This window comes from Elephas maximus, chromosome 8, assembly GCF_024166365.1.
Source record: "Elephas maximus indicus isolate mEleMax1 chromosome 8, mEleMax1 primary haplotype, whole genome shotgun sequence".
In the NCBI taxonomy this organism is placed as follows: domain Eukaryota; kingdom Metazoa; phylum Chordata; class Mammalia; order Proboscidea; family Elephantidae; genus Elephas; species Elephas maximus.
In genome coordinates this window covers 87,463,184-87,476,688 of record NC_064826.1, presented here as the reverse complement: position 1 = coordinate 87,476,688, position 13,505 = coordinate 87,463,184, and the positions used below count along the sequence as shown (strand labels likewise).

At 43.3% G+C, this 13,505-nt stretch overlaps 1 protein-coding gene across 4 annotated transcripts in view; it reads right to left on the bottom strand.

The window, feature by feature from the left end:
- SNX10 (sorting nexin 10) overlaps positions 1-13,505 on the bottom strand; it is a 99,387-nt gene that overhangs the window by 72,748 nt on the left and 13,134 nt on the right. The window contains exon 2 of one of the 4 annotated variants that reach the window (XM_049894446.1): positions 9,854-9,978. The exons of 1 other annotated variant lie outside the window; for it this stretch is intronic. The gene's annotated coding sequence lies outside the window, so the exon portion shown is untranslated. Of the gene's footprint in view, positions 1-158; positions 382-9,072; positions 9,831-9,853; positions 9,979-13,505 lie in introns of those variants that run through there. 2 more of the 4 variants (XM_049894447.1, XM_049894445.1) reach the window with 2 other exon arrangements.

The window sequence follows — 13,505 nt, the reverse complement described above, 5'->3', positions numbered from 1 at the left end:
GCTACAAAGCACCATCCCATCCCATACTCACTTAAAATATAAAAAAATCGAACCAGTCCGTTATGAGTGAGAATGGGCTATCCTTTGCAAACACACCCACAGACAAGCCATTTTAGTTTAAGAAAACACATTTTTAAGAAGAAAATTACATTTGCTACCTGTCTGAAATCCAGGTTCTTAAGGGCTCAGGATTTGATTATCAGTCTGAAGCCAGATTTGATTTCACAATGGTTTTATTCTTACGCCACAAGTGAGCAATGAACTTTGAGAGGCGGGACAGGGTAGAGACAAGCAGGAGGAGCTTTGTTACATCAGTGCTGGGAAAGAGGAAGAAAACAAACTTAGCACATTGGCTGGGCAGAGCTCCAAATTCAACTAAGGCCTAAACTATTTAACCCTTTTTTTTTTTAACATGCAGTCTTTACAGGTATATAAATCCTCTGAATACTCTTTTCAGAGAGTCCCACATTTTATAAGTTCTCCCATGATGGCCGTGAAAAACCCAGTTAAACAACCTCTTAATCAAAAAAAGTGCTTCAGGTGAGTGAAACAAGGGCCTCTGAGAGGAAAGACTTTGGAGTATTAGTTCTACAAGATCAGGTATCAACTAAGTGGTTTTATAATGAGCCCTTCAGGGAAGACTGGGAGAGAAATACCAGTAACCCTAATGTGTCTCAAACACAGATGCTCCTTCATGCCTCTCTACAGACACAACTACGGACATACATGCTCACACACACAACACACACAACTAGCCTGTTCTTTCTTTTTGCCAGTTAACTTCTACATCTTAATTCCTAAATGTGCATCATTTTTTCTATTTTTGTAAAAATATATATAACACATCATTCGCCATTTCAACATTTTTCACGTATACAATGTGAAAACAATTACAAGTGAGATGAGATAATTACATCAGTGAAATAATTACATCGATCATGTTGTGCAACCATCACCAATATCTTTTGCCAAATTTTCCATCCCTACAAGCAAAAACTCAATGCTTATGAAACAATAATTTCTCCCATCCTCCCACCCTCAGGAGCCCTGGTGATGCAGTGGTTAAAGCACTCCGCTACTAATGGAAAGGTCAGTGATTCAAACCCACCAGCCACTCTGCAGGAGAAAGATGTGTCAGTCTGCTTCCATAAAGATTTACAGCCTTGGAAACCCTATGGTGTTGTTCTACTCTGCCCTATAGGTTCTCAGTGAGTCAGAATCAACTCAACGGCAGTGGGTTCGGTTTGGGTTTGGGTACCCCCTTCCTCCTGTCCCTGGTAACTACTATTCAACTCTGATCTCTATACATTTGCCCCATATAAGTGAGATCATAGAGTATTTGTCCTTTTATGATTGACTTATTTCATTCAGCATAGTGTTTTCAAGGTTCATCATATTGTGGCATTTATCAGGGCTTCATTTCTCTTTATGGCAGAGTAATATATGCATCATGTATATATTTTAATATAAATACTCTGGAGTCTCAGGTTATAAGATAAACATACAAAAATCACTTCGCTTCCTCTACATCAACAAAAAGAACATCGAAGAGGAAATCACCAAATCAATACCAATCACAGTAGTCCCCAAGGAGATAAAATACTTAGGAATAAATCTTACCAGAGATGTAAAAGACCTATATAAAGAAAACTACAAAGTACTACTACAAGAAACTAAAAAGGACCTACTTAAGTGGAAAAACATACCTTGCTCATGGATAGGAAGACTTAACATAGTAAAAATGTCAATTCTACCAAAAGCCATCTATACACACAATGCACTTCCGATCCAAATTCCAATGACATTTTACTTATCCGAGGCTTCTTCCCCTTCATATGGAAGGGGAAGAAGCCTCGGATAAGTAAAGCATTACTGAAAAAGAAGAAGAAAGTGGGAGGCCTCACTCTACCTGATTTTAGAACATATTATACAGCCACAGTAGTTAAATACTCTGTATGGTGTATGAAAGTAGAAAATCGGGTTCTGTTTAAGTCTGTTATTACCCAGGAGTACGTGTTAAAAAGATTCCGTTGTCACTGAGAGAATTCTGACTCATACTGACCCTACAGGACAGAGCAGAGCTGCCCCATGGGGTTTCCAAGGCTGTAATCTTAATAGAAGCTGACTGCCACATCTTTCTTCCATGCAGCGGCTGGGGGTTTGAACCACGGACCATTTGGTTAGCAGGGCTCCTTCTCAAGAGCACAGCCTCTCCAATTTCTGCTTCCTCGCTGTAAAATGACAAGGAGGTGGGTTGTTAATCTAAAACCATGATCTCAAAGGCTGTTCACAATTCTAATGTCAAAGTTTTAAGAATTATGTGTGGCCTACACTTTGAAAGAAGTGTACCGATAGCCAGATCCCCACACAACTGCTGACATCTTGAATTTTCTCAGAATATAATGTTGAGCAATTTCACAATGGTCCTAAATCTCCAGTTACTCCTCCTGGAAATGATAATCAAATCAACAGTGACAAAAACTTCTGCCATTTGCTGCAAAAACGAAGTTTCTCTCCCCCACCTGTGCACAGGACTTTGAAGCAGCACCATGACAGCAGCCAAACCTGGACACCATGGTCACCTGTCAGAGGGAGTGTGATTCATTCTGGGAAAGTCACCATGGGAAAGCCCAGGCTGTGTACAAGTACCACCAGAGGCTAGTTGTGAGCGGTGGCAGAGTAACGAACGACAAGCTCCACTGAGAGACGAAGGCACAGGAGAAAACAAAGTCCTCTCAGGTGTCTCTCAACCCAGCACCCAGAACCAGCCTCTCACTCAACCAGCACCAACTACGTGCCCAGGCCACGTCACAATCACCATGCAGGTAACTAAATGCCACCATTTAAAATCACAACCTGTCACAGACATTACCATATATCCACAGGTTGTCATCACACAGGCATCTGTTTCTTGTCTGTCATCTGTCTCCACAAGAGAATGGCAGGCACAATGCCTGTTTCATCACTGGTTTTTAACTGGCTGCTTGGCACAGTGCCTGCCACTATGTAGGTACTTAATATTTGATGAATAAATGAATGAATGCATGAATTTTATCCTAATCATAGATGAGGACTGGTGGTTCAGTGGTAGAATTCTCACCCTCCACGTGGGATACCTGGGTTCAACTCCCAGCCAATGCGCCTCATGTGTGGCTATCACCCATCTGTCAGTGTACGCTTGCTTGGTGCTATGATGCTGAACAGGTTTCAGCAGAGCTTCCAGACTAAGAAAGGCCTGGCAATCTATTTCCAAATATCAGTCAGTGAAAGCCCTATGAATCACAACAGTCTGATCCACAACTGACCATAGGGATGGCACAGACCAGGCAGTACTCCATTCTGTAGTGCATGGGGTCACTATGAGTTGGGGATCAACTCGAAGGCAGCTAACAAGCAACAACATCCTAGTCACGACAACCCTTTGAGGTGGAGAATATTATCGTCTCTTTCTCTGATGATGAAAGAGAAACTTAATGGAGGCTGATGATTTGCCCGAGGACAAACAGGACAATGCCCTTTTCCTCATATGATCAGGTGAAGGGTGATGAATTAATTCGTTATCACCTACTTGTCCTTTTGCAAAATTGCACTTATCAGATAACGTGGAGAAGGGACCTTGAAAGACTGGCTGTCTTGGTTACCCAGTGTTGCTGTAACAGAAATACCACAAGTGGATGGCTTTAACAAACAAATCTATTTTCTCACAGTTTAGGAGGCCGTAAGTCTGAATTCAGCCTGCCAGCTCTAGGGGAAGGCTTTCTGTCTCTGTCAGCTCTGGAGGACGTTCCTTGTCTCTTTGACCTTCTGCTCCTGGGCAATCTTCATGTGGCCTGGCATCTCTATTCACCCATCTCTACTGGCTCACTTGCTTGTTTAATCTCTTATATCTCAAAAGAGATGGACTCAAGGTACGCCCTAATTCTGCCTCATTAACAGAACAAACATAACCTAATCACCTAAACCTGCCTCATTAACAGAACAAACACAACCCATTCCCAAACAGGATTATAACCACAGGCAGAGCTTAGAGTATTTTGGGGGAGACACAATTCCATCCATAACATTGGCTCTATTCCCTAAATTATGAAGAGAACAAAGACAGCAGGAGTAAGATGAGGTGAGCAGAGAGAAAGAAAGAAAGGGGCAGAATCATAAAGCTCTTATGGGGACAGAAAGCCTAGCTGGGGTTCCCCGGTTTCCGAGACGGAGCCTTTAAAATCCACAGCCACCAAGAAGAATCTAAGTGGCTGTAAGGGAAGAGGGACTTCCTGCAGAGGATGAAAGCACAGGGAAGAGATGGCTGGTCTGGAAAATCCAGATTCCTATTTCTGCTTAATGTGTGTCCACCCTGTGAGGAGCTCTGTTCTTTCAACAGGTGTCAGGATCATTCCCTCCCAGAACCCTGGAGATTCTCATGAGTCATCTGGTCAAAAACCAGCTCTACATGCTGAGAGGCCACAAACCCCCAACAGCCAAAATGCCCACAGGGAGTTGGCTTCTGAAGGACAACAGAGAAAAGCCCAGGCTGTGGTGACCTGCCAAGCCTCCCGGCTGAGGTTTCTGCTCCTCTCTCTGCAGGGACAGAAAAGCAGATAATTGGTTTTGAAGAAGCAGATAACTGCATATCCAAACATGAGAGCCAGCTATAGATAGAGAAACTGAGCCCTGGAGCTCTAGTACTGATAAGGCACTAGGCGGTACTCAGGAGGAATGGGGAGGTGATCCTGGTTAGAGGTCAGAAGGCTCAGGCTAGGAGAACAAAGGAGACAATGTGAGTGGGGAGAAGATTTCACAGTCAGAAATGATAGCCATCTCCCCATTTAGAGAAACCTGATTGGCAACCTTAGTGTGCTCATTGTACACCTGATGAATCTTCCAGGACACTAAGTGGACACTCTCAGTCCAGCCACGGTCATCTGGCTCCATACTCCTAATAGACTTTTTCTGCTTCTCCCCTGAGTGCTCCCACCACTCAAGTGAGGCCCCTCCTCTTCCTCTCCAGGCACAGTGGGCCTGTTGTCCTCAGACACTCCACCACCTCCTTTCTGCCTACCCCTGCCTTACCCACAGTTTAAGGCAAAATAACAATGGCAAAAACAATGCCTTTAAAATGACCAAGAACTACTCCAAGCATTTATACACTTTAACTCATTTACTCTACAACAGCCCTTTAGGAAGCGTTATTGGTATACCTGCTTTGCAGATAAAGAAAACTGAGGCACAGAGAGTTTATGTGACTTTCTCAGGGCCCCACAGCTAGTAAGATGCAGAGCCAAAACTCACAGACAACTCAGATGGCCACCTCCTCCCCAAGCCTTCCCAACCACCTCATGGACAGCTCCTTGAAAATCTTGATGCCACTTTCCACATTTGCTTGGCATTCTGATTGGCTAGGTTGTCTTGTCTCCCCTCCTAAATTAGAAAGCCCATGACATCAAGGTCTGAGGGCTGTTCTATATCATCTTTGTATTAGTATCCTATTGCTGCTGTAACAAATTGTCACAAACTTAGTAGCTTAAAACAACATTTATTATCTTACAGTACTCTAGGTCAGAAGGCCAACACAGGTTTCACTAAAATCAAGGTGTCAGCAGGGCCATGTTTCTTCTAGAAGCTCTAGGGGAGAATCCCTGTCCTGACCTTTTCCAGCTTCTAGAGGCCACCTGCATTCCTTGGCTCATGGCCCCTTCCACCATCTTCAAAGCCAGCAACATACCATTTCTCTGATCCTTCTGCAGTCACGGAAACGCTGGTGGCGTAGTGGTTAAGTGCTACGGCTGCTAACCAATGGGTCAGCAGTTTGAATCCACCAGGTGCTCCTTGGAAACTCCACGGGGGCAGTTCTACTCTGTCCTATAGGGTCACTATGAGTCGGAATCGACTCAACGGCACTGAGTTTGGTTTTTGGTTTTCTGCAGTCACAATACCCTCTGACCACAGTAGAAGAGGACTTCACTTTTAAGAACTCATGCATTTATGTTGGGAAACACCCAGATAATCCCCATCTCAAAGTCCTTCATTTAATCATACCTGCAAAGTCCCTTTTGCCATGTAAAGTAACATATTCAGAGGTTTAGGGATTAGGATGTAAACATCTTTGGGGGCCATTATTCTGCCTACCACAGTCTTTATACATATAACTTTGAACACAGCAGTGCCCTGACGAGTATGGAGCTGAATCCCCATCATACTTCAGTGCACCAGCCTCTGGACACTCGATTATGGTCCAGATTATGGTCCCCCCATCCTCTGATTGTGATGTACATCAGTCCTATGCACCCGAACTAAGAGCTCTTTGAAGGCCAGATGTTCCCTCTTTTTGTTCCCCCCAAATACTAACCTAGTGGTACTGGATTGAATTGTGTCCCCCCCAAAATATGTGTTAGAATCCTAATCCCTATGCCTGTGGATGTAATTCCACTTGGGAATAGGGTTATCTTTGTTATGTTAATGAGGTCCTAACAGTATAGGGTATATGTTAGACCTAATCACTTTTAAGATATAAAAACAGCCTATGAGGCACCGAGAGAAGCAAACATGAATGCAGAAAGATAGATGCCACATGGCGATCTCCAAGGAACACGAGGGAAGCTGGGACAAAGATTTTCCTCCAGAGTGGAGAAGAGAGCCTTCCTCTATAGCCAACACCCTAAATTTGGACTTCTAGCCTCCTAAAGTGTGAGAAAATAAAAGCCACCCACTTGTGGTATTTCTGTTACAGCAGCCCTAAGAAACTAAGACAGTGATGATACATAATAGACACAAAGATGCTTGATAATCTGGGAATTAAAACCAATGCTAATGAATCCACACCACTGGGTTCAATCCTTACCTCAGCTATGGTTTAATTTCTCTTTGTTTTTTATTTTATGTTTACCCTTTTTTGTATTGTTTTAGAAATATTTCATGCAGATACAAAGTGTCTTAGTTGTCTAGTGCTGCCATAACCGAAATACCACAGGTGGGTGGCTTTAACAAAGGGAAATTTATTTCCTCACAGTCTAGTAGGTTACAAGTCCTAATTCAGGGCATCAGCTCCAGGGAAAGGTTTTCTTTCTGTCAGCTCTGGAGGAAGGCTTCTCCTGGTCGAGGAGCTTCTCAGGTAAGGAACTCCATGTCCAAAGGATGCACTCTGCCCCTGATGCTGCTTTCTTGGTGGTATGAGGTCCCCCACTCTCTGCTTGCTTCCCTTCCCTTTTACCCCTTGAGAGATAAAAGGTGGTGCAGGTCATACTCCAGGGAAACTCCCTTTACCTTGGATCAGGAAGGTGACCTGAGTAAGGGTGGTGTTAAAATCCCACCCTAATCCTCTTAACATAAAATTACAATCACAAAATGGAGGACAACCACACAATACTGGGAATCATGGCCTAACCAAGTTGACACATATTTTGGGGGGGACATAATTCAATCCATGACAACAAGTATGTAAATATATACACTTATTTATTACATGCCCTCCTACTTTTCTGTAAACAGCAGTGGCACCTACATTTCTATGCCTCATCTTTTTTACTTAACAATGGAGATTGTTCCACATCTATCCATAGAACACCTTCTTTCTCTTTTTATGGCTGTGTCCTCTTCCACTGTGCAGGTGTACCGTAATTCATTTTACCAGCCCCTACTGGTGGGCATTTAGGTTTTCTGCTCTTTTGCTATTACAAACAGAGCTCAAATACCAGTGGGAGTATATCCAGAGGATACATTTCTCTTGGTGGGACAGCTGGGTCCAGTAAGATCAAGTGAATCAGTAACTCTGTCAGAGGTTGGCAAGATGCCCTCTGCAGGGAAGCAATACATATTCACCCAGGTATATTCTGTTTTCCCACATCATGTCAAATATGGCTGGTTTAAACATTTTTTATCTTTGAGAATCTCAACTAGGTAAAATGTGACATATTTCAGTACAGTTTAATTGGCATTCTTAAATAATGAGTGAAGTTAACCATTACCATGAGTTTAAAAGCCATTATAATTTCTTTTACATGAATCGTTTGTTCCTATCCTTTGGCTGTTTTTCCATAGAATTCTCTTTTTTTTTTTTTTTCTTATTGATTTGTAGGAGTTCTTTATGCATCAGAGAAATCAGTCCCTAATCCATTATATAGAGTGCAAATATATTTTTCTGACTTGTAATCTTTTATTTTGCTGACAGTGATTTTTTTCTATGCTGATTTTTTTTTTTTTTTAAGGGGGTAGATTTTATCAATCTTTTCCTATGGCTGCTAGGTTTTATGTCTGCTAGGAAAGACCACTCTTAAACTCCAAAGTTATAAAACCATTCTCTTTTAGATTCTTCTAGAGACCAGTCATCTGTGAGCAGTGAAATGCTCTGTTCTATCGTCACGAATTAAATCCTGGCCATATGAGTTACTGTTATGCAGATGGCATTTAATTGTTTTAAAGTAAATTTTATTTTCTGCTACCTTGAAGTTTATAAAGCACTGTCCCATCCATGACAGTAAGGCAGACAAGGCAGGACTTCTTTGCCCTCTTTTACAGAATACGACACCCAGAGAGGTTAAATTACAGCCCAAAGCCACATGTGTGGTCTGGACGGAAACTCAGGAGTCCTGAATGCCGGAAGTTGTTCTTTCCTCTACCTTGCGCTGCCTCTCAACAAAGGGTCGACATCCGCGTGCAATAAAATCTTAAAGGTCATCTCTGAAGTCATTTCTAAATAACTTTCTAAAAATGTGGATAATAATTTTCTATCCAAAACAGTATTGATTCAAGTGGGTCACACTGTGACCCAATTAAACAATGACTCATCCTTAAATATCCGTTCCGATGTTCTCATCAATTAACAGTATTCTATGTTCTTCTAGTGTGCCTATATTACCCTGCAAAATTTAATTAAAAAGAGATGTAGATGTCTCCAGATTCCCAAGGATTCTGAGTCAAGTATGAAGGGCAACTGCTTATCAATTAGGGGAGGAAGAGAAGGTGAGGGCCATCCAAATCACCTGGGGCCCTTTTCAAATCACACAAACCTCAGCTGTCCTAGTCATCTAGTGCTGCTATAACAGAAATACCACAAGTGGATGGCTTTAACAAAGGGAAACTTACTCTCTCGTAATCTAGTAGATTACAAATCCAAATTCAGGGTGTCACCTCCAGCGGACAGCTTTCTCTCTCTGTCGGCTTTGAAGGAAGATTCCTTGTCATCAATTTTCCCCTGATGGAGTAGCTTCTCAGGGGCAAGGACCCCACGTCCAAAAAGACAGGATCTGTTCCCAGTACTGCTTTCTTGGTGGTATAAGGTCCCCCTGTCTCTCTGCTAGCTTCTTTCTTTTACATCTCAAGAGATTGCCTCAAGACACAATCCAATCTTGTGGACTTCGTGTTGTGCCTCACTACCCCAACTGCTGCCCATCCTCCCTCTTTAACGTCACAGAGGCAGGATTTACAACATAAAGGAAGATTACACAATACCAGGAATCATGGCCCAGCCCAATTGATACACACATTTCTGGGGGGACATAATTCAGTCCATTACACCAGCCTTCCCTGAGGACCACCCCCACAACAGTCCCACCCAGGAGCACATCCCACACCCCCTCAGGTGTGTTGATGATGGAAAAATTTCGAAGACCACTATTCTAGAGGTAATTTGTACAATCCAGACAAGCCACATGGTCCTCTTCTCCAACCAACCTCATCTTAACACTTCTGCAGGCTCATTCTTTCCAGTTGCACTAACCAGGTCAGTTCCTAAACTTCCCATCTCAGGGCCTGTCCGAGTTTCCTCTTCTTGTTGTTAGGCGCTGTGAACTCGATTTCAACTCACAGTGACCCCATTCAACAGAGCAGAACTGCCCCATAGGACTTCCTAGCCTATAATCCTTACGAGCAGATCATCAGGTCTTTGTCCCAAGGAGCCGCTGGGTGGGTTGAACCGCCAAGCTTTCGGTTAGGAATCAAGCACTTAACCACTGCACCACCAGGGTTCCTCATCTCAGTGTTCTGGTATTACTGTAACAGAAATACAGAAATACCACAAGCAGTCACCTTTAAAGAACAGAAATGTATTTTCTCACAATTCCAAAGGCTAAAAGTCCAAAGGCCACGTTGATTCCTTGTTGGTAGCCCCAGGTATTTCTTCGTTCCTCAGAGATCCTCATTATGGCCTCTGTCTTCTCCAGTGTGTATGTATGTATCTCTGTGTCTAATCTGCTTTTTTCATAACTCAGATGTCATTAGATTTAGAACTCACCCTGTGTGAGTACAGTCTAATTAACATAACAAAGAAACCCCTATTTCCAAACAGGATTACATCCACCAAGTATAGGGGTTAGGATTCACGTATTTTCAGGAGCCACAATTTAATCCATTACAGGGCCTCTGTGCTTCTTGCTCCCTCTGATGTTTCCCCTTCCAATCTTCCCCATCCAAAGCACCAAGGAGGCTCCTTCCCATCCTCCACGTCTCGGTTCCAACATCCCCTCCTCAGAGAGGCCTTCCCTAACTACCCACTAAAGCAGACTACGCTCTATCCTTCTACTTAGAATTTATCATAGTCCGTATTATTTTTATCTATTAATCTCTCTTCCTATGTATTGTCTGTCCTCTCCAAGGAGTATGAGTTCCATAAGGGCGAGGATCTTGTCCAAATCATTCATGCTCTGTCACTGTAGCACAGTGCCTGGCATACATATAACTTTAAACACTGGGTAAGTTAAATTTGATTAAATGAGTCCCAACTAAAAGCAACATCAGGGTCAAGTATAAGCATAACTATATCATGCTTCCTCTACCCTGCCTCTCCCGCCAGCTCACCTCCTCTTGCTCATGGTTAATCATTTACCTTTTGAGAAAAGAAACCTTTTAGCCAGCTACAGCCAAGGGTAGAATAAATGCCTTGAAGACAACATGCCTTCTATTTTTTTCTGTTTTTCCTCCTGACCTAACTCCACTGGATGGTGGAGGATGATATTGGGGAATAATGTTAAAATTAAGCCATTAGTGAGGCAGGCAGCCTCAGAGCCCAACCCTTCTAAGAGACACTGCTGACTTATCCTCCTACACCGAGCAGAATAAGCCACCCTTTCTTCTGAAATTCTCCTTGACAAGATAACCACACAACTGGCCATAGATGGCCTCAACCCCCCTCTGGGTGGAGACTTAACATCCTAATGAAGAAAAATTCATCCCTTCCTCCATCCTGGGGGATCAAACACTTGTCTAAAGAAAATGCATAGTCATCCCCAAGCTCTGAGTGCGTGTGTGAAGGTTGATCCTGAATATTCATAAATTTGCATTTCCTTGCCTGCTCTCTGTAAAAGCCCACCTCCCCAAGCTGCATGCCAGCAGTCTTGGAGGCTGCAGCCCCAATTGCTCCTTTTCTTGTACAAGGAAATAAGTCTTTCTGATCTCCCACCTTGGCCTCTTGTTTATTGGCTATAACAAGACACACCAAGCAAAATCTGGGATTTTCACCCAGCAACATGAGTAATCAAAAATAACAATCAAACTAAAAATAATTCCTTCCCACGTGCCAGGCACCGTGTGAAGTTTGCAAAGTACATTATCTCATCTAATCCTCCCAACAACTCCACAAGCCAGTGTTATTATTACCCTAATTGTACCAATAAGCAAACAGGGCCTAAGGTAACCTGGCTAGTAAGTGACAGAGCCAGGATCGGAATCCAGGTAGACAGACGCAGGAGAGCCTTACCACACTGTATCCTCTACATCTAACAAGGCTTCTGTTTTAGTCCTCTAGTGCTGCTATAACAGAAATACCACAAGTGGATGGATTTAACAAGGAGAAATTTATTTTCTCACAGTCTAGTAGGCTAGAAGCCCAAATTCAGGGGATCAGCTCCAGGGGAAGGCTTTCTTTCTCTGTTAGCTCTGGAGAAAGGTCCTTCTCATCAATCTTCCCCTGGACTAGGAGCTTCTCCACACAGGAACCCAGGGTATGAGGTTCCCAACTCTGCTTGCTTCCCTTTCCTTTTATCTCTTGTAAGACAAAAGGTGGTGCAGGCCATACCTCAGGGAAACTCCCTTTACCTTGGATCAGGGATATAAGGGTGTTACAATCCCCCCTAATCCTCTTTAACATAAAATTACAATCACAAAATGGAGGACAACCACATAATACTGGGAATCATGGCCCCAGCCAAACTGATACACACATTTTTGGGGGGACAGAATTCAATCCATGACAGCATCCAAGCTATATCCTGAGAAATCAACACTTAAAGGACAGCAATGAGTGGATAACACCAACCAATAAACTGAGTTATTAATGGCTCAAATGCTTTGGGGATTTGAGATGGGGAGAGGCAGAGTTCTGCCTGGATATGAAGCAGGGGATGACTTTCTCATCTTCAAAAACAAAGTAATACTGAGAAAAGTGTATTGTGTTCACAGGACAAACCTGCCCGAGGTCATCAGCCATAAGAACACCCAAGGATAACTGGAGGCCAATGGTGATGCAATTCAGAACATAATCACTGGGAGCCTACTGGGTTAGGACCTGGCTAAGGGATTTTTTTTAATGGTTAAGTAATACTCCCTGAGTTTTAAGACCTTGCATTCCTGAAGAAGCCAAGACACAGGCAGTTCCCTTGTAATATAAAGCTCACTGTAAGTGCTAAAAGAAATAGCAGTGATGATAGGGCTACCAGAAATAGGAGAACAGAGAGGAGTGGCTTCATGGGAAAGACAGGACTTCACTAGTCCTTGAAACTTGCAGTGGGACAACCAGATAAAACAGAACCAGCCTGGGGTAATTAAGAAGTTGCTATGAATCCACTCCATGGCGCACAACGTCTATGGAGGGAGTCCTGGCAGAGCCACAGAGCGCTTAACTGGAAGGCTAGCTGTTTGAACCCACACAGAGACACCTCAGAAGAAAGGGCTGGCAAACTATTTCCAAAAAATCAGCCATTGAAAGCTCTATGGAGCACAGGTCTATTCTGACACACATGGGTTCCCCATCAGTTGAAATCAACTTGATGGCAAATGGTTTGGTTTCAGTTGTTTTTTTTTTTTAAGTTCCTAATGCCTTTGAGGGAGCCCTGATGGCTAAGTGGTTAAGAGTTCAGCTGCTAACCAAAAGGCTGGCAGTTCAAATCCACCAGCCACTCCTTGGAAACACTATGGGGCAGTTCTACTCTGTCCTATATAGTCACTATGAGTTGGAACCCACTCAATGACACCTAACAACAACAATGCCTTTAAGAGAAGTGAGAGGCCCAAATCCCCAGGAATAGAGGGCCTGGGTTGGCAGAATACTGTGAGGTAAGTCTGGAAGGACTGCTATGGGCATTCTAGGGCAGGGAAGTCCCTGAATGACAAGAAGAGGAATTTGGACTTTTGTCCTACTAGAAGACAGGGCTGTAGTAAGTGGAAGCCTGACATGATTTCAGTGAGTCACCTGGGGGGGGGGGGCGGTGTGGAGGATATATTGCAGGGAGATAAATTACAGGTCAAGAGCTTCATGAGGGTACTGCTGGAATGCACAGACCCAGGGAATGATGGAGAAAGAAAGT